This window comes from Macaca fascicularis, chromosome 8 (genome assembly GCF_037993035.2).
Source record: "Macaca fascicularis isolate 582-1 chromosome 8, T2T-MFA8v1.1".
NCBI classification, from domain to species: Eukaryota; Metazoa; Chordata; class Mammalia; order Primates; family Cercopithecidae; genus Macaca; species Macaca fascicularis.
In genome coordinates, this window is record NC_088382.1 from 15060873 (window position 1) to 15082101 (window position 21229).

The 21229-nt window shown below is 40.5% G+C and overlaps 1 pseudogene; it reads left to right on the plus strand.

The window, feature by feature from the left end:
* The first annotated feature begins 579 nt into the window (after window positions 1-579).
* LOC135964500 (uncharacterized) lies at window positions 580-20754 on the plus strand (annotated as a pseudogene).
* The last annotated feature ends 475 nt before the right edge of the window (window positions 20755-21229 follow it).

A 21229-nucleotide genomic window follows, 5' to 3' on the forward strand; every position in this document is an offset into this window, starting at 1 on the left:
AAACCAATCACATACTCCTGTAGGAACAAGGAACATCCTCGGCCGCGTGGGTGGATCACGCCTGTAATCCCAGCACTTAGGGAGGCCGAGGCCGGTGAATCATGAGGTCGGGAGATTGAGACCATCCTGGCTAACACGGTGAAACCCCATCTCTACTAAAAATACAAAAATTTAGCCGTGTGTGGTGGTGGGTGCCTGTAGTCCCGGCTTCTAGAGAGGCTGAGGCAGGAGAATGGTGTGAACCCGGAAGACGGAGATTGCAGTGAGCCAAGATCACACCACTGCACTCCAGCAAGGGTGACAGAGAGAGATTCTGTCTCAAAAAAAAAAAAAAAAAAAAGAACATCCTCACTTTTTTAATGCTATACCACTGCTATACCACTCTCTGCTCCCAAGTTAATCCCTGTTTGGGCCTGTGGGAGCTTACACCATCCTCCTATAAGTAATTAATAACTGATGTCTGGCTTATCTGTTTAGTAATAGATGTTATGTGTTTAACGGTGCCAGTAAACGTAGGGTGCTCATTCCTTCCTCACCAGTGGGGTGCGTGAGACGCTGTTGAAACAATTGGCAACACAAATGGAACGGACCAGCCCTCATGAAGGACACCTGCTCAACTTGACCTACCTGCTGTCGGCTGACGGTTCCGTAACACATCAGCAATCACCTGAGTCAGAACCGTGAGCTGATGATGGCCCTTCCCTTTGGTCTGCACAGTGTTTTGTGGTCTTCAGGTGTTGTCATCTTCTCCCACACTAAACTGCTCTCATCTCCTAGACATGAATGTTTACTTGCATCCAGCATGACATTTGGCCTGTGCTTAGCAGGCAGTTTTGAGGCCCTGGTTTATTAATGCACAAAAGCGCAGCACATAAGCCAACACTTAAGTCCTAATTAGCAAGGATCAGGCTGTATCTCTGTAGTCCCTGCATCTACTCTGTTCACCATCTCTGTATGCTTAGGGCAGCCATGTGAACATTATTAATTATTATATACTCCAAGACAATAGTTTTTATGTAGGCAGAAGTAGTGGCCTTGTTTGTTTCTTGTGCTGCTGCTCCCCTTGCCACTGTCCCCTACACCCTCCTGATGAGGTGTACATCTATGGTGCCTCATGGTTCAGTCACGGATGAATAAAGAAAATGGGAAGAAAGAGTTTGATATTAGCCCCTATCAAAGCATATGAAGAAGAGTCTCAGCTGCTTTCATTGAAAAATTCCTAGCGAGTGTGTGGGTTTTTCTTATCACTGCTGCTTATCAGCATGCCAAAAGTCGAATCTTCGGACGGCAAGTCTTGCCGGCCTTAGACATAATGGCCTTACTGCATGTGGAGCTAACTCCAGGAAGATGGAATGACAGTCTCTGGAGGATTAGGTGGTCTCCTCCAATGTGGCTTGATGGGCTCCTGAACTCTTTCCTGTAACCATGCAGAGAGTCTACACTGCCAGCAATCATGTGCCTCAACTCTGTAGATGTAGAAACTCAAAATATTCAAAATATTCTGAAACAGTTTCCATTGAAAGGAAAGAGAAAGGCAGTTAGGTGCCATGCTCCAGTCAAGATAACTAGTGGATGGCTCACAAGAATACTCTGTCGCTACTGTCTGTGCCTCTGTCACAACAAATATCCTGATCCTTCAGTTTTAAGGGTGCAGGGCCATTTTCCTCCCTTTCTTACTGGTAGTTCTCAAGATAACTGTATGATATGCTGGGAAGGCAATATCCTGATAATCAGGTGACATTGGTCAGAACAGCCCAGGCTCTGTTATAGTCCCTGCTCAAAACAGAATGGCCTTTAATGCTTGTGTCCAGCAAACCACATCATTGGAGAAAACCCAAGGTGGGCTGCTTTCTGGGGTCCCTCAGTTGTAGTGCAAGTGAAGTGTTTACATCAAAACTCCATCCATCTGCTCTGGGTAGCCTTCCTGATCTTGTGGTAGCGGTTCATACTGAATCCTAGGCTTCTGTTGTCTTTTGTTTGCTATTTGTAAGTAATAAATTCACTTCATGGAATTTATGTATGAATGTGTTTGGTCTCATTGTACTCAGAAAAGTTGGTAGCCATTGCACAGTGAACCCACTTCATAATTGGTGAAAACGCCTATGCCCCCCTTGTGCCACAGCAAGGAGGTTCATTCAGCCAAACATAAACTTCATGTGCGTAAAACCCTGTAGCACAATTATTACCATGTGGAAGGCCTTTAACAATGGTGATGCTGATTTGAAGAACTCTGAAGGAAGAAATTTACACAAATGGGTTGGGTACACGGGAGTCCCTCCTAACTTAAAGCAACCCTTACTCCCCTCTGCCTAAAAAGAGTGAAGAGGCCAGGCACGGTGGCTCAGGCCTGTAATCCGAGCACTCTGGGAGGCCGAGGTAGGCAGATCACAAGATCAGGGGTTCAAGACCAGCCTGACCAACATGGGGAAGCCACATCTCTACTAAAACTACAAAAATTAGCCGGGCATGGTGGTGGGCACCTGTAATCCCAGCCACTTGGGAGGCTGATGCAGGAGAATTGCTTGAACCTGGGAGGTGGAGGTTGAAGTGAGTCAAGACCATGCCACTGCACTCCAGCCTGGGTGACAGGGCAAGACTCCGTCTCAGGGGAAAAAAAAAAAAAGTGTATAAGAACTGAAACAGGTTTAAAATTTCACCTAATTGGAAATGCAAAGTTTACAAAAATAGTATTAAAATAAATTGCTAAATGAGTGCTCATTGAATTTTATGCCTCCACAAAGTGGGTTGTGAATTAACTTCCACATCTGTTGAAAGCCACCAAAGTTCGGCAGCCTCCGTGTCTGAAATTCACATGTGGCTCAAATATGAATTATACCTGGGGATACCCCAAAGTTTAAATATGGTATCCCCTGTGATATTATGAGGAAGTGCTGTACATAAAACAGGTTGTCTTCCTTTAATTCTGAAAATAATATTATCTTGCCTAAATTCTCCAAAACGCATCGCTCTGCAGTATCCGATAGAGGACATAGGTTTCCTGACCAATGAGCACTGAAAGTAAGTGTGTGCGACTCACCTATGTTCTTATCAAAATGGAAATCCCCGAATCCCACCAGTTAGAATAACATGACAGAATGGCAGATTTTTGGAATATATAGGTTTTCTGTGAGGTTAGTAAGTATTGATTCCATTTTTAAAATAGATATCAATATATTTAGATTACCTATTTCTCGTATGTTTTAGTATTAAGAGATTGTGTCTTTTAATTCATCCAGTTGGTCTAAGTTACCAAGTTTGTGCATTATGGAAATTGTAATATTCTTTATTATTTTATCATCCATGGGCTCTCTAATATAAAGGCCTCTTTTAATTCTTCTACTATTAGGTTGGTGCCAAAGTAATTGTGGTTTTGGACCATGAATTTTAAATTTTTATAACTAGGCTTCAACACATCTTTATTAATCAAAATAGAACCCATTACAGTGGACTGGGCACAGTTGCTCACGCCTGTAATCCCAGCACTTTAGGAGGCTGAGGCGGGTGATTCAGGAGGTCAGGAGTTTGAGACCAGCCTGAGCAACATGGTGAAATCCCGTCTTTACTAAAAATACAAAAAGTAGCCGGGTGTGGTGGCATGTGCCTGTAATCCCAGCTACTCAAGAGGTTGAGGCAGGAGAATCTCTTGAACCCAGGAGGCAGAGGTTACAGTGAGCTGAGACTGCACCTTTGCCCTCTGGCCTGTGTGATAGAGTGAGACTCAGTCTTTAAAAGAAAAGAAACCATTACATTGAGCACATTTTTGCCAATGAGAAATAAACTTGTTTATTCCATGCTTTCACGGTTCGATGAACTCTTGGAAAGCATTTTCTGCATTCTGCTGGTTGTGTAAGTGTTTTCCCTGCAAAAAGTTGTCAAGATGCTTAAAGAAGTGGTGGTTGGTTGGCGAGAGGTCAGGTGAATACGGCAGATGAGACAAAACTTCATAACCCAGTTTCTTCAACTTTTGAAGCCCTGGTTGTATGACATGTGGTCACACGTTGTGGAGAACTGGGCCCTTCATGTTGACCAGTGCCAGCTCCAGGTGCTACAGTTTTCCATGCATCTCATCGATTAACTTGGTATACTTCTCAGATGTAAAGATTTCACCAGGATTCAAAAACTGTAGGGGATCAAAAGACCGGCAGCTGACCACCAAACAGTGACCATGACCTTTTTTTGGTACAAGTTTGACTTTGGGAAGTGGTTTAGAGCTTCTTCTCAGTCCAGCCACTGAGCTGGCTGTTGTATGAAATCCACTTTTCGTGGCATGTCACAATCTGATCAAGAAATGGTTCATTGTTGTTTCATAGAATAAGAGAAGATGACACTTCAAAAGGATGCTTTTTAAAATATTTGGTCAGCTCATGAGGCACCCACTTACCAAGATTTTTCAGCTTTCCAATTGGCTTCAAATGCTGGATGACCATAGAATGGTCGACATTCAGTTCTTCGCCAACTTCTCGTGTATCTGTAAGAGGATCGAATTCAGTGGTTGCTCTCAATTGGTCATTATCAACTTCTGGCCCAGAGCCTGGGGCTGAGGCTGGCATGACCACCCTGTTCTCTACCTTCTGTTGCGCTTGGGCCCAGAGCCTGGGGCTGAGGCTGCCATGACCACCCTGTTCTCTTCCTTCTGGGGTCCCCAGGAAGCTCCCAGGACTGAACGATCACCACAAAATACAGTGGCCAGGATGGGAGGGCTGGAGGTCAACTACCCCCCGCCCCTGCCACCACAACCAAGAGGCCCCCATGGAGGTTGGCCCCGAGATGTGGGTCCCTGTGGGATGCAGGTCCCTGTGGGATGCTTCAGGGGATGAGCACGGGTCCTCCTGGCTGACAGGAGCCTGGTGGGCACTGGGTGTGTGGGGCCTATATAGATGGGTTGGACAGAACTGGGCCTGACCAGGGAGCCAGAGACTGGTGTGTCTTCCCGATTTCCTATGAGATCCCCTATCTGGTCATAGATGATGGTGATTTCTCTTTAAGTACTGAATCCCTGTAAGGTGTTAGGCACTCCATTCTTACCAAGTTTATTTTGTTACCTGGTAGAACCTGGCTCATAAAGAAGAAAATGGTGAAGAGGAGGACAGGAATCCTTATGGCTGAAGAAAGAAGAAAGTTTGGCTTCATTTCCAGGAGGCAGAGAAAACTTCCGTCTGTGGCTCTCTAGCACCAGTGGAATGTCTCTGTTTGGATAATGAAAGCCTTTCTGTACCTCATTAGGAATATTCATAGATAGAGGTGTTCTATGCATGCAAAATTGCTTTTATGGGAGGACCGATGTGGGTGCACAGTTTTGGCCAGAAAACCTTGTTCAATGGGAACATAAGCTACAAACATTTTGGCAAAAGATGAAAGTTTATGAACAAACAACCATTTATATTGTTACAATAAATTAGACTATGTTGAGAAACCAGTTGCTTTCGTTAATGATCAGACATTTTGTTAGTGAACACTTCCCAGACTTTACTAGCCCTGCTAAGAATTAATCACCCCACTTGCTCCTGGTCTGAAGCCCCAAAGTGCTTTGTTGATGTTACAGTGCTTACTGCCTTGTATGTTAGATTAGTGAATGTATATTTGCCTCTTCCACCACTGTATGAGCTTCTTGCTTGCTAGGACAAGGCTATATTCCTCAGAGCAGAGGAGGGAGTTGAATCATGTGGCCATTTATTCTCAAATCCTCTTCACCAAGTGGAACAAAACAGAACAGCGACAGACCACTGCACATGGAAGCAGGAGGTCTGGATTTGGGTTCTAGTTCTCTAGATCTATTACTAACTGGAGGTATGGATAGAATCAGGAAAATTTTCTTCCTTAGATGCTTCCTTGATAGCACCTATAAAGGTTGAGATCTGTTGGATCTAGATCAGGGGATTCTCAATCACTACTATGCATAAAATCAACTGGGAGAGTTGCTTTGCAATACAGATGCTTAGTTCCATCTCATGATATTTTTACTGTTTTTTAAAATTGATCTAGTATTTTTCATTAAATAATGTCAACTTTCTTAGTCTACATCTAATAAAACTCCCACCGGCATACAAATACATTGAATGATATTAGCAGCAGAATCTTTAAAGAAAGTAACCATATACAACTATTAAACCATTTTTTTCATTACTTATTATTTCATGCTGTTTGTCACTATTGTCATCATAATCAGCATCACCTTACATTGCTGAACACCCATTATGAACCATATGGCATAAACATTTTTCCTACTCGTAAGGAGCATACATTCTCTATACGCATATGAAATTAATGTCTGAACAAAGTGGCTTAAACAAGGCAGAAGTTTATTTCTTTCTCACTTAAATCTATAGTTACACGTATCATGGCTGGTACAGATGTTTGCCAAATTCATTAGGGATGCAGGCCCCTTCCAGCTGTCTGCTCTGCTGCATTTTAGAAGAGGCTCCAGTTTGGCTGCTAAATGCCCACCTATCATTTTTTAATTCCAGGTAGCAGGAAAGAAAATAACAAAGAGAGAAAAACAAGGGAACGTCTACCCCTCCTTTTAAATTTTTTAACCAACCCCCTCTTTTTTTTTTTTTTAACCCAATTTGTTGAGCTATGATTACATTTAAAAAGCTGTCCATGTTTAAGGTACGCATCTCAGTGAGCCTGGGGACCTCCAGAACTTACTTATATGGTATATCTGAAACTTTGTGCTCTGACCACATCTACCCATTTCCCCTGCACCACGACCCCTGGCAGCCACCATTCTACTCTCTGCTTTTGTGAGTTTGTCTATTTTAGATTTCAAATGCAAGTGAAATCATATAGTAATTGTCATTCTGTGGCTGGCCTATTTCATATAACGTAATGCCCTCAAAGTCCACCCATGTTGTCACAAATGACAGGGTTTCATTATTATGTAACACTGAATAATATTCCAATGCAAATATGTATTAACCATTTATCCTGATACTCTCCCTCCACCTGCCTCCCCAGTGTGTGTTGTTCCCCTCTCAGTATCCATGTGTTCTCATTGTTCTGCTTCCACTTGTGAGAACATGCACTGTTTGATTTTCTATTCCCGGGTTAGTTTGCTGAGGATAATGGCTTCCAGCTCCATCTATGTCCCTGCAAAGGACATGATCTCATTCCCTTTTATGACTGCATACATAGTATTTCATGGTGTGTATGTACCACATTTTCTTTATCCAGTCTATCATTGATGGACATTTGGGTTGATTTCATGTCTTTGCTATTGGGACTAGTGCTGCAATGAACATGTGTGTGCATGTATCTTTATAACAGAATGATTTATATTCGTTTGGGTATATACACAGTAATGAGATTGCTGGGTCAAGTGATAGTTCTGGTTCTAGGTCTTTGACGAATCACCATACTGTCTTCCACAATGGTTGAACTAATTTACATTCCACCAACAGTGTAAAAGTGTTCCTATATCTCAACAGCCTCATCAGCAGGTAGTTTTATTTAAAAATTTTTGGAGAAACCTTCATACTATTATCCAAAATGGCCATAGTAGTTTGTATTTCCACCACGAATATACAAGGGTTATCTTTTATCCACATCCTCACTAATACTTACTATTCATCTTTTCGATAACAGCTATTCTAAGAGGTGTCAGGTGACATTTCATGGTGGTTTTTATTTGCATCCCCCTGACAATTAGAGATGGTAAGAATTTTGTCATGTATTTGTCGGCCATTTGTATCTCTTCTTCTGGGAAATGTCTATTCAGATCTTCACCTATTTATTTATTTTATTTTATTTTATTTTTTGAGACGGAGTCTTGCCCTTCTTGTAGTCCTCAGTATCCGTTGTTCCCATCTTTACATCCATGTATAATCAGCGCTTTGTTCGTGCTTATAACTAAGAACATATGATATTTGGTTTTTTCTTCCTGCATTATTTTAGAATAATGGCCTCTAGCTGCATCCATGTTGGTGCAAAGGACATAATTTTTTTTAATGGTTGCATAGTATTCCATGGAGTATATATACTACATTTTCTCTATCCGATGATAGAGAAAATATTCATGTCTTTGCTATTGCAAATAATGCTATAATAAATATATGAGTGCTCGTGTCTTTGTGGTATTTTCTTTTGGATACAAGGGTCAGTCCCCGTGGCTGCTGTCGAGGACTAGCATTGAGTGCCTGAAGCTTTTCCAGGCTCAGGGTGAAAGCTGTCAGTGGATCTATGATTCTGGGGTCTGGAGGATGGTGGCCGTCTTCTCAGAGCTCCACTAGGCAGTGCCCCAGTGAGGACTCTGTGGGAGCTCCTACCCCATATTCTCCCTCTGCACTGCTGTAGTAGACATTTGCATGAGGTCTCCACCCCAGCAGGCTTCTACTGGACATACAGGCTTTTCCATACATCTTTTGAAATCCAGGTGAAGGCTTCTGATATGGTTTGGCTCTGTGTCCCCGCCCAAATCTCACCTCAAATTGTACTCCCACAATTCCCACATGTTGTGGGAACCCAGTGGGAAATAATTGAATCATGGGGGCAGTTTCTCCCATATCGTTCTTGTGGTAGTGAATAAGTCTTACGAGTTCCGATGGTTTGATAAGGCGAAACCAGTTTTGCTTGGCTGTCATTCTCTCACTTGCCTGCTGTGATGTAAGACATGCCTTTCGCCTTCTGCCTCCCCCCAGCCATGTGGAACTGTAAGTCCGAATAAACTTATTTCTTTTGTAAATTGCCCAGTCTTGGGTATGTGTTTATCAGCAGTGCACTCCTGTACTTTGTGCAACTGCAGGTTTAATATCCCATGGAAATTGCCAAGACTTAAGGCTTGCACCCTCAAAGCAGTGACCCAAACTGTGTCTGGGGCCTTTTTTAGCCATGGCTGGAGCTGGAGTGGTTGGGAGGTAGAATGCTGTGAGCACTGTCCTGCGCTTGCCCGGGGTGGTGCAGCCCTAGGCCCAGCCCACAAAACCAGTCTTCCCTTATAGGCCTCCAGGCCTTTGAAGGGAGGGGCTGCCACCAGCCAAGGTCTCTGAAATGCCTTTCAGGCCCTTTCTTCATTGTCTTCTATTAGCATCTGCTTTCCTTTTAGTTATGCAAATGTCTTCAGCCTGCTTGAGTTTCAGAGGATACCAATGGCCTTAGAAGTACCATATGACCCCTAACACTTCTTGACTTCATTTCTGCAATATATTTTATTTTTTTACGTCATCATGAGCATTGAAACTTTTTATATCTATTCACTTTCCATTTGTTTCCAAGTCCAGTTTACTTCCAAATAATTTTAGAATATAGAGTCTCCATAAGACTCTAGTTTGTCTGGTTTCTTGCTGTACCCCATGACTGCGAATGCTTTCTAGTACATATAATACACTCAAAAGTACTTATGAGGCCGGATGCGGTGGCCCACGCCTGTAATCCCAGCACTTTGGGAGGCCGAGGTAGGCGGATCATGAGGTCAGGAGATTGAGACCACCCTGGCTAACACGGGTGAAACCCAGTCTCTACTAAAAAAAATACAAAAAAATAGCCGGACGTGGTGTCGGGCGCCTGTAGTCCCAGCTACTCGGGAGGCTGAGGCGGGAGAATGGCGTGAACTCGGGAAGCGGAGCTTGCAGAGAGCCGAGATCTCACCACTGCGCTCTAGCCTGGGCAACAGAGCAAGACTCCATCTCAAAAAAAAAAAAAAAAAAAGTACTTATGAATGAAAAAAGGAAAGAATCTTCCTATTTTTCCTTCAACATAGCCTTAACTTTTTGGTTTCCAACTTTATGTGGGGTTTTCAGTAGCTGTCTCAAAAATCCAATCAAATTGAACCGGGTGTGTCTCCAGAATGCAGTTTCGATTAGGTTCAGTATCTGTGCAATCAGGGCATGTCTCTTGGAATGTAGTGCTGATTAGGTTTATTAATTGTTTTTTCCTATATAAGGGGAAGCCAGAGGATGCGTTTTCCCAGAGAAGGAGCATCAGAAGAGTTTAAGACCTTGGGGAAAGGGAGTCTTGCTGCTTGCTTGTGGGACTTGCCTTGGAAGGTAGATAAGTTCACAGCATCCTCCAACTTTTTATTTTTGGTGAGTTCTCCGAGCACTGAGATGTGAACTGGCCTCATTCCCTTACAATGATACTGTTACCAGTAGAAGAGATTCGAGTTACTGGCAGCATATCTGCATGGGTCCATAAGCAACTTCAGTCCTTACCTCCTCAGAAGAAAGAATTCGACTGAGGGGCATACAGCGGAAAAAGAGACTAAGTTTCAGAGCAGGAGTGGAAGTTTATTTAAAAAGGCTTTAGAACAGAAAGGAAAGGAAAATTCTCCTGGAAGAGACCCAAGTGGATGCCTGAAGGTCCAAGAGAGAAAAGAGAAGGGCCTTTAACCTTGATCCTGGGATGGGCTTGCCTCTTTCCCACGATTCTTCCTTTAGGGAGAGTTTCCGGCATGCACAGTGCTTTCCTTACCCTTTGGAATTGGCATGCACGGTGTGTTTAGGGAGTTATGTGCATGTCCATCTGAGGCTTTCTTTCCTTTTCCAGTGGTGTCCCCGGAAGATTATACTTTGCCATTTTTGTCTCTTAACATAAATGCCCAAGAAGTTGCTTCTTCCTGGGGTCTGCATTTAATTAACATTTTTGATGTTAACAGGTGTAGACCACCAGGAAATGGCCTGTCTCTGGTGCTGCCTAATTATCATTGTTAGAGAGGCAAAGTGATCACTAACAGGCCATCACCTGACATTTCTAGTGGGTAGGGGAAGAGCCCTCTCCTGCCCTGCTCCTGCTCTTCTACCTGTAACAAGACAAGCCTTGAATAGCATCAGACATGTGTCCCATCAAGGCAGCATCTCATTAGTAAATTTTACTGTGTGAATTGTTACTTCACATTCTCATATTCTGTGTTCACTATTTGTGTGCCTTTTCCATTTTTGTTTTGACCATATCTCATTATTTTAACTGCCTTCTCCAAGATTCTAGATCTGCATTGACCAATAGAGTAACTACTAGTCACATGTGGCTATAAACTGTAAATTAATTATAATTAAATAACTAAATGGCATATCCTTAGTAGTAATTGCCAAATTCGTGGCCAAACTAGAAATTCTGTAACTACATATGTGTGGTAGTTACTGCATTGGACAATGTAGATATAGAGCATTTCTTTCATCACAGAAAATCATGTGGGGCATGTTGGCTGCCACTTATTTTTAATTTATTTTTATTTTTTATTTCTTCGAGACAGAGTTTTGCTCTTGTTGCCCAGGCTGGAGTGCAATGGCATGATCTCAGCTCACCGCAACCTCCACCTCCCAGGTTCAAGCGATTCTCCTGCCTAAGCCTCCCTAGTAGCTGGGATTACAGGCTTGTGCCACCACGCCCGCCTGTTTGTTTTTTTGTTTTTGTTTTTTTTTTTTTCTATTTTTAGTAGAGACAGGGTTTCTCCATGTTGGTCAGGCTGGTCTCAAACTCCTGACCTCAGGTGATCCGCCTGCCTCCACCTCCCAAAGTGCTGGGATTACAGGTATGAGCCACTGTGCCCGGCCTTATTTTTAAATTCTATTTGTGTGGTTTATAGTTAAATTATATTCTGCTTCTCTATATTCATTTCCTTTCACAGATTTTCTCAGGCAATTTTAAAATTTCATTCATTTACCTTCTTGAGGAAAGTACTTAGATCATTTTTTAAAAATAATGTACAGCAAATAATTTTTCCACGGATATTGTTTTAGCTTTATTGTGTTGGTACTTTTACATACTATATTCAGGTATTATTATTTTTCATAACTTACTTTAAAAATTGTGCCAAGTTTATTTAAAAGAGATTTCTCCCTTGATTTTCAGAGGTCAGATTGTGTCTTCCATTTCTGTTATTTTAATTTTATTTTATTATATGTAAATATGTTGCATATTCCTTTTTTAAAAAATATGAGATTTTTTCTCTGGTTACACAAACTTTGTATGAAGTGTTCATTATGCGCTTTAAAAATAAATATTTTGTTTCAGGGCATGGTGCTTTCACACATGCAACCTTAGAATAATTCTAAATTCCATTCCACTTTCACCATTCCTGAACTGCTTTGAATATATTGGATGTTGGAAGCCATGAGAGGTTTTGACTTGCAATCCAGTCAAGATAACAGGATTTTCCATTTATAGTGTAATCTGATATATATTCGTTTTGGTTTCATACTTTTAAAAAATCTATTCTCTTTTACTCTGTGGTGATCTTTGCTTTTCTATTTGTGCTTTACTAGAATGTCAGCTGCTGTTTCCCTAGCACCTGAGATGTTACTCAACACTGAATAGTGCTGGTGTTGAGAATTGAGAGAATCTACTAAATAATAGCACTTTTTGAGACCGCAGTTCTGAATTAAAAGGAAGGGAAAGGACAGGCAAAAGAATATAGACATCAGCTATTTTTACTGAAGATCTGTTGGAGAACATGGTTTTGGTGTCCAGGAACTTGAGACCTAATACTGCATTCCTAATACTTCACTAAGGTGGGCCTAAATAGCCCTGAAAGGGCTAGGAAGTCACAAGTCAGCCTCTTAATTGTTATGGGTGTCCTGAAAATATTAAGGTAATATTGAGGATGCAGAATGGCTCCTTCCTCATGACTTTTTAAGAGATCTGGGCCGGGCGCTGTGGCTCATGCCTGTAATCCCAGCACTTTGAGAGGCTGAGGCGGGTGGATCACCTGAGATCAGGAGTTCCAGACCAGCCTGACCAAATTGGAGAAACCCCGTCTCGACTGAAAATACAAAATTAGCCAAGCGTGGTGGCGCATGCCTGTCATCTCAGCTACTTGGAAGGCTGAGGCAGAAGAATAGCTTGAACCTGGGAGGTGGATGTTGCAGTGAGCTGAGATTTCACCATTGCACTCCAGCCTGGGCAACAAGAGCAAAACTCTGTCAAAAAACAAAGAGAGAGAGAGAGAGAGAGAGAGAGAGAGAGAGAGAGAGAGAGATCTGGATGGAGATACTAAGCTGTGCAGGCTCTCATCTTGAAGTCACCAAATACGTAAGTTGTTATTCCTGCTCTGGTGAGAAGTTTGTCAATACATTTTTTCCATGAATTAATGAAAATTTTAGACCCATAACATAAGTTTTAAAAAATTTATCCTAAAGATTGCTTGTGTATGTGTCTGTTTTGAAATATATTTAATCTCTATATCTTGAAATAGTTTTTATAGATTCCATACAAGAGTCCTTTAGGAAATAAGTGTGCTTTGATTTTCTTATAATATTTGTCCTTGTTTGTCCCTGGCACAGTCTGTATACGACCATTTAAATTACTTTTAGTTCATGTTTGGGTTATAATCACACACAGATATTCTCTAAAGTCCAAATCTTATTTTGATATTCGAGGAAGAGTTTACATGGTAATAATATTAAGGGTTACAGCTGGTTTCACTGAAGCTTTGTAGGCATTCTCTAATATCTTATTTTTTTGAAGGAATATCTATTCTGCTTGAATTATAGACTACATAATACATGTACTGTCAGGTACATTCATGGAAGGGACAGGCAGATGGAGTCATATGTTACTGAAGCCTTGATAAACAGATGTAGGAAATAGACCAAGGAATAAGAAAAAAGTTGATATTGAAAAGTGCTTGTTGAAGTCTGTAAATGTGCATTAAAATGTGGCAGTAAAAATAGACACAGTGAAGTTTGGGAACTGGGGTCTAAATCCTGGAGTCCCCAGAATCAAAGAGAACCTTGGTTAGGGGAGTAATTTTGTAAAAAAGCAAGAAGAGGCAGTGACAAGGCAGAATATAATTAAAAGTATTGCTGTGTCATTTTCTAGTTTTGTAATTTTGTCATATTTTTCAAACTCTGTTGATCATTTATTGAACTGGTAAATAAACTATCATCAGCAGGGTTATTATAAGGGTTAAATAAGGAAATTTATGTATATCTGTAAGCACAACATCACAATTAATACAAAGTTACCCTTTTTATTTTTTCCTGGACTTCATGTACAAATGGGTCAGTTAATTTTTTGTTTATGAAACATAATTATCATTTGTACATAAAATATATTTATTTTTTTTTATTTTTAGCAGGGAAATAATACATGCATGTTTTCCCCCATCTCAAACACATGCATTCATATAAACATATCCATCTATATACCTACATATCTATGTATGAATATACACATGGACATCAGTATTTCTCAGCAAATATGTATCATGATAATCAGAGATATTGCAACTAACAAAGACTAATATAAACCATGATTGCAAGAATTTTAGATGCCACCTTAGTAAAATATCAGATTGAGCTGCTACATTTCTCTCAGCCCTAAGTCATTTTGTATTTTCTGAGCATCTTAGAGGATTGTGACTGTATACACAGGACAGAAACACCATGACCCAGGGTACTGCTGTGAATTTCTGATGCAGGGGATTTTAAGGGCTAGATCAGCAGGAAGGGAGTGTTGACCCTCCAAGTGAAATAAATTCCTGAAATGATTATCCCCATCCTAAAACAGATTTTTTTTTTTTTTTGATACAGAGTCTTGCTCTGTCGCCCTGGCTGGAGTGCAGTGTTAAGATCTCGGCTCACTGTAATTGCCTCCTGGGTTCAAGCGATTCTCCTGCTTCAGCCTCCTGAGTAGCTGGGATTACAGGCAAGCACCACCATGCCCAGCTAATTTGTGTATTTTTAGTAGAAATGGGGTTTCACCATTTTGGCCAGGCTGGTCTCGAACTCCTGACCTCAGGTGATCCACCTGCCTTGGCCTCCCAAAGTGCTGGGATTACAGGCAAGAGCAACCGCACTTGACCCTAAAACAGATTCTTACTTGATTGATTTCCAAGTTCCAAGGGGAAATACAAAAGTCGAAATTGAGAGAAAGTAAAAGTGGAGTAAGGCTTCAGAAGGCTGTGATTGGTGTTGGAGAAACATTGCTAGGGCATAAAGCTGGGATAATAAAATCTGAGAAATCCCACAGTGTTTATCTACAGGTGGAAATCATATTCCACATGTGGGCGGAGTCAGGGGTCCCTGTATTTTAAAATCAGTGAGGGAATTGAATATCTGGACTTGTGTCAATTAACATACAAAACTCAGTGCTTTTGATGTTCTCGTTCACAAGATATCTGTGTTCCTTCTTTGCCAGAAACCATAGTCATAGGCTTCCTAATTTTGACCTTGGGGAAAGAGGAGAGGCCTCTGTGTGTTTGTGTGTATTGGTCAGGCTGTGGTGCAGGTGGTGTCACACTTCAGTGAAGGTCTGGCTTTTCATCACAGGTTGGTCTGAAAATTGTGTACAAGGCTGGTGTCTCACTTGTTCTTTCTCCAACCTCAGCTTTTTTTTAGTGCCTGAAGTGTCTGCAAGTGGAAATCCAGAAGAAGACAGAGAGAGACTGAGTTCTTGACAATGCATTCACTAGTGAGTAGGGGATGCCTCTCTCTGCTGAAATGACACCCATATTGCTGGCAAATGGGCAGTTTTCTGCAGTTTGCATGGGTGTTTCATTTTTATTCTTTTTGTTTGTTTGTTTTCATGATGCAAAATCCATCCAGCCTGGGTGTTCCAAATGCAATCAGGAGACTTTCAGGTATCTGGCCTCCAATTAAGTTTTCTCAGGACTCTAGGTTGGGTATCATGTGTCAAAGATTCCTAAATTATCAATATAATTTCTAATATTACACTACTTTATTCCAGCCCCTATTCAGGCTATTTACAAAAAAAGACATGAGAGGTCTCATTTATGTATTTCTTTTTCTTCTATCCATCCTATAACCTCATAGGGAAATAATTGACCCATTAACTGTACCGTTGGCTGAAATAGACTTAGGATTTTGATGAATGCAGGCAATAGAGATGCGTGAAGAGCAGAAGATCACAGCCCAATAATGAGGCTGATGTTCTAGCAGCTGAGTTCAATAAATCCCGTGTGATAGGCCTTGGGCAAGAGCTGCACAGTGCTGAGGAAAAAGGAGAGTTTGATAAAATATATTTGTGCTTTTAAAAACTTTGCAAAAGGACAACTAAAGAAGTCATTATTATTCTTATCCCCATTCATTTTACCTTTTGATAATTAACCTTTTCACCTTCTGGTAACTGAAAGTAACATATAAGAAATACAATTACTTAATTATGGTTGCACACTCAGGAGAAGGAATATAGTAGATAGAGTACAATTTAGGGTTCTGTGGAAATGCTTCATAAGGGCTGGTTAGAAAAAAGCAAAACAGTAAAGAGGTCTTTTTATCCTTGAACAAGCCAAGTGAGAAAGTAAAGTTAAAAGAGAGGCAGTGATAACTGATGTTTGGATTGCCCAGAGAAAGTTGAGAACAGGAAGCTTCATATCACAGGAATCATCAGACTAAGACTTCCTCAGTGTACCAGCCTCAGCGGTCTTGTCTTGTGCTGCTCGACTGTCTTCAAGCCTTGTCATGAACACCTGAATGACATAACATTAGAGTGACTCTATGTATAAATTGAATCCTATATTCTGCGTAAAACTTGTTCAGTTCTGAAGAATGCTGGAGTCTGGTTCATTACTTTCTAACTTTTTAATGAATAAGGGACCAATGACATGTATTTAATAAATATTTGCTAGATAGGAAACATGTTTTCTATTACTTCGTTAGATTATTCAAAGCACATAATAGGTCTTTTAACCATTTGATTGGTGAGAAACCTGTGGTTTATCTAGAGAAATAATTTATTTAATCACGGTCGTGTTTAAAAAGTAGTAAATCATGGTTATTTGTCTTGTGACTACTCTGTAATTTTCTTGAAATTCATGGTAAATTTGTTTTATTTATGAAGGTTCAAGCGAAAATTTTATAATCAGTTATGTACAGGTGATTAACACATTACTGAAAAATATCTGGGCTATATTATGCCACACCTCATGTGATATTTCTTCATAGTAAAGTTTAATGGATTAAGAGTGGGTACGTCTCTGTGAATGAATCGGAAAGGCAGATACCAGCTTAGTATTGAGAATGAACTGGCTGGAACCTAAAACACTGGGAATTCTGCATACCCAGCTCCTACCTATGTCATCTCAGCCTTCCTCCTCTGGACGTTAAAAGGGATTCTCTGTCTAAACTAAAGTGTCTGTGATGTTTTAGAAGAAAGTGACTTTTGAAGATGTAGCTATTGACTTCACCCAGGAAGAGTGGGCCATGATGGACACATCCAGTTGTTGGTGACTGGAAAACAACAGTCACCTGGTGTCCCTCGGTGAGTCCCTCAACATTCACATATGTATGTAGACACACATTGACTCATTCATTCAATAAGTGTTGGAACAGCTTCCCCATATCTAACTCTAATCTCTTCTCTGATTCTCTCACAGATCTTATCTGAAAAAGTTTGAGCTCTCTAAATCTGTCTGAAAGAAATATCTTTATTTTATTTTATTTTGTTTTGTTTTATTTAGTTTGTCACTCAATTAGAATGTAATCTTGACAAGGATTTCATGATTTCCTTGGTACTCAGTGTCTAATACTCAGAACAGACCTGAGAACTTAATGAATATTTTCTTTTCTTTTTTTTTTTTTTTTTGAGACAGAGTCTCGCTCTGCCGCCCAGGCTGGAGTGCAGTGGCGTGATCTTGGCTCACTGCAAGCTCCGCCTCCCGGGTTCACGCCATTCTCCTGCCTCAGCCTCCAGAGTAGCTGGGACTACAGGCGCCCGCCACCTCGCCCAGCTAGTTTTTTTGTATTTTTTAGTAGAGACGGGGTTTCACCGTGTCAGCCAGGATGGTCTCGATCTCCTGACCTCGTGATCCGCCCGTCTCGGCCTCCCAAAGTGCTGGGATTACAGGCTTGAGCCACCGCGCCCGGCCTAATGAATATTTTCAATGTATTAAATTTAATATTTTCTAAATAACTCTTCTGCTTTAGTCGCTATGCTTAGGCTGAGACCCATTAGTGAAAACAATAGCAATATCTTTTCTGTATAGAACATCAATTATTTTTGTAAATCAAATTTTTTTTTTGTTCTGCATGAGAATAATAATAAACATACTGTGCAGAGGTTTAATTAATCTCTTTCTGAAAGGACTGTGTATTCTGCATTGTGTCTTGGAACTTAGGCATGGACTCAGCATTCATAGGTCCTGACTGTTTTGAATTTCCTTTTCCTGATGGACCTTTCATTTGGATTTATTTTCTAGTCTCATGTTGGGTCAAAAAAATCCTGGGGAGTTTTCTGTGTTCTAGGTCTTGTGGCCTGAGCTGACCTTCACTGTTTTATTCTTCCTTGATAGCCTGCCCTACAGTTGGTGATAATGCACATTTATTGACAGTGAACTCAAAACACATGTACTGTTTCCACTAACAGGGTACCAGATAAGCAAATCCTATATAACTTTGCAGCTGGAGGAAGGAAAAGAGCTCTGGCGGGAAGGAAGAGAATTTCTCCAAGGCCAGAATCTGGGTAAGCAACAGGGTCCTGTGCTCTAATAGGAGGAGGTGCTTTGTCAATGAATAATATCAGTCAAATATTAATTAGAGGTTTTATTAAATGAGTGGTAATTTCTAAAATGTAGGTTAAGCTACTGGAGCAGAATTCCTTAGATGGTATCATCAGTTTTGTTCATATGTCAGATGCTACTCTTGTGTCCTCTTGCCTTTTCTTTTACTTTCAGGAAAAGGATAATTCATGTACTCGTTGGGGTTAAACTGTCACATGCTGACTCTTTTACCGATACCCCTGTGAAGACTATCCCTCTATTTACCTGCCTGATAGCTCATGTCCATTTTAAATCTTTTCACATTTTAATTTTAAGACTCTTTTCTAATTGCTGACGCTGTACCTTCTGTTCTATTGAAGTATTTTCTTCATTTGACACATTTGCCACATCTAAGTGTCAATTTTTGAAAAAAAGTAAACAGGCCTTGTGGGTTTTCAAACAATTTTATTACCATAATACCAAGGTAACAATTTATTTTTCAATTATTTCAGACAAGGAAAGTGCCCTTAAGAAAAAACACACGATAACCATGCATCCTATCAGAAAAGATGCATCCACCGGTATGACAATGGTGAGTTTTATAGCTCTGTACACCAGTCATCTAAGTTAAAGATCTGGTAATGGGTTAAGTTAGTAATGACGCACAGGCACCTGAGTGTAATTAGGCTGGCACTAAGTGCTTTCTAAGCAAAAAAAAAAAAAAAATTTGATACTTTGAATTCAGTGAATAAAGTGACCTGTGTTGTAAACCATAACATGAGATCTTTAAAATAGAACAAGTGCATACACATTACTCATGCTCAGACTTTGAAAGATATTGATATCATCACAATCAATGGAATAACTCTGCAGTTGGGATCTTACAAAAGAGAAAATATCTGTGTCTGCAGGAGACAATGTGTACGCAAGTGTCAATCGAGAAAAATGACGAGACAAGTCTCAATCATTTTAGGAGATGTATTTGCCAGAGTTAAGGACATGCACCTGGGGAACAGGTGTATACCTTTCTCCAAAGATAATTTTCTCCAAATTTAAAGGGGGAAAGGGTGGGATATTGAGAAGTACACAATTTTCATGTAAAAGTTGGGTAGAAAAAAATAGTCATTCATGAATTTTTCTGGCTTAGTGAATCTGGATTTTTTTTTCATAAGATGACATAAACAAATGAGGCAGAGGAATACTGCAGGAAAGCTGCATTTTATATAAGACAACATAGGCAAAATGGGGCAGGGAAACAATTGGATATGCATTTGTGTCTGGTGAACTGGGGATGACTGCGCCTGTAAAGACAAGCTATCAGTTTGCATTGTCATGGTGTAATTTTAACAGCTCATCAGGAATCTCCTTGTGGGCAAAATATGGGGGAGGCATGTAGCTTTTCATCTTGTAGCCGTATTATTTAGGAACCAGAAGGGGGAGGCAGGTTTGTGTGACCCTGTTCCCAGCTTGATTTTTCCCTTTGGTTAAATGAGTTTGGGGTGCCAAAATTTAATTTCCTTTCACACAAGTAACATTGGAAACATTTCAACTGGGCTCTACCACTGAATGGTTGGTCTAGGATTCAAAGGTGGTGAAATGAATGTATAGATGTATGTCGGTAAATCATTAAGAGCTTTTAATCTTTGTCTCTAAAGGAGAACTCTCTCATTCTGGAGGATCCCTTTGAATGTAATGATTTGGGAGAAGATTGCACTCACAGTTCCACAATGACTCAGTGTTTGTTAACTCAGAGTGGAAAGAAACCCTACGTCAGCAAACAGTGTGGAAAATCCCTTAGTAATCAGTTGTCCCCTAAACCACATAAACAAATTCATACTAAAGGTAAATCATATCAATGTAATATATGTGAAAAGGCCTATACTAATTGCTTTCACCTTAGATGGCACAAGATGACTCACACTGGAGACGGGCCATATGCATGTCATCTATGTGGAAAATCCTTCACTCAGCGTCCTCACCTTAGAAGACATGAGAAAACCCACACGGGAGAGAGACCGTAGAAGTGTCATCAGTGTGGGAAAGGCTTTATTCAATCCTTTAACCTTGGAAGACATAAGAGAACTCACCTTGGATAAAAGCGTTATGAATGTGATAAAAGTGGGAAAGTCTTTAGTCAAAGCTCTGGCTTTAGAGGACACACAAGAATTCACACTGAAGAGAAACCACATGCTTGTCTTCTATGTGTGGAAAGCCTTCAGTGTATCTTCTGACCTTAGATGATATGAGAGAACATGCACTGGAGAAAAGCCATATGAATGCCATTTATGTGGGAAAGCCTTCAGTCAACGTACTAATCTTAAATAACATCAGAAAATTCACCCTGGAGAGAAACTTATAAATGCCTTCAGAACATATTCTGACTTTAGATGACATGGTGTTAGGAATGATGGACGTAAGGAATATGGAAGAGACTTCAGCTGTAGTGTAACATCTAAACATGCCAAAGGACCCACATTTTGTAGAATTACTATACCCAACATGGACGTTACTTCAGTTGCCTTTATTCTTCAGTCCACATCAATAAATTCATATGGAAGAGAAATTGTACGACATGTGTGTACCAAAGACTTGTTAGTGATCTGATCATAAATGACACGAGAGAGCTGAAACTGTCAACATGATAAACTAAAAGTCTTCAGCAACAGTTTTAATAATTTAAAACGTGTGGGACTTTCAGGTAGAGAATCTCTAGCTCTGTGTTCAGTGTGAAAATGTTTTTATGTGCAATTTGTTGTCAAATAACCTAAGAAAACTTTACTTGGATGAACCTTTTATTTATATTTTCTGTGAATAAACATTCAGCCAAGCACTAGGCTTGATGTTCACAAGAAAACACAGTGA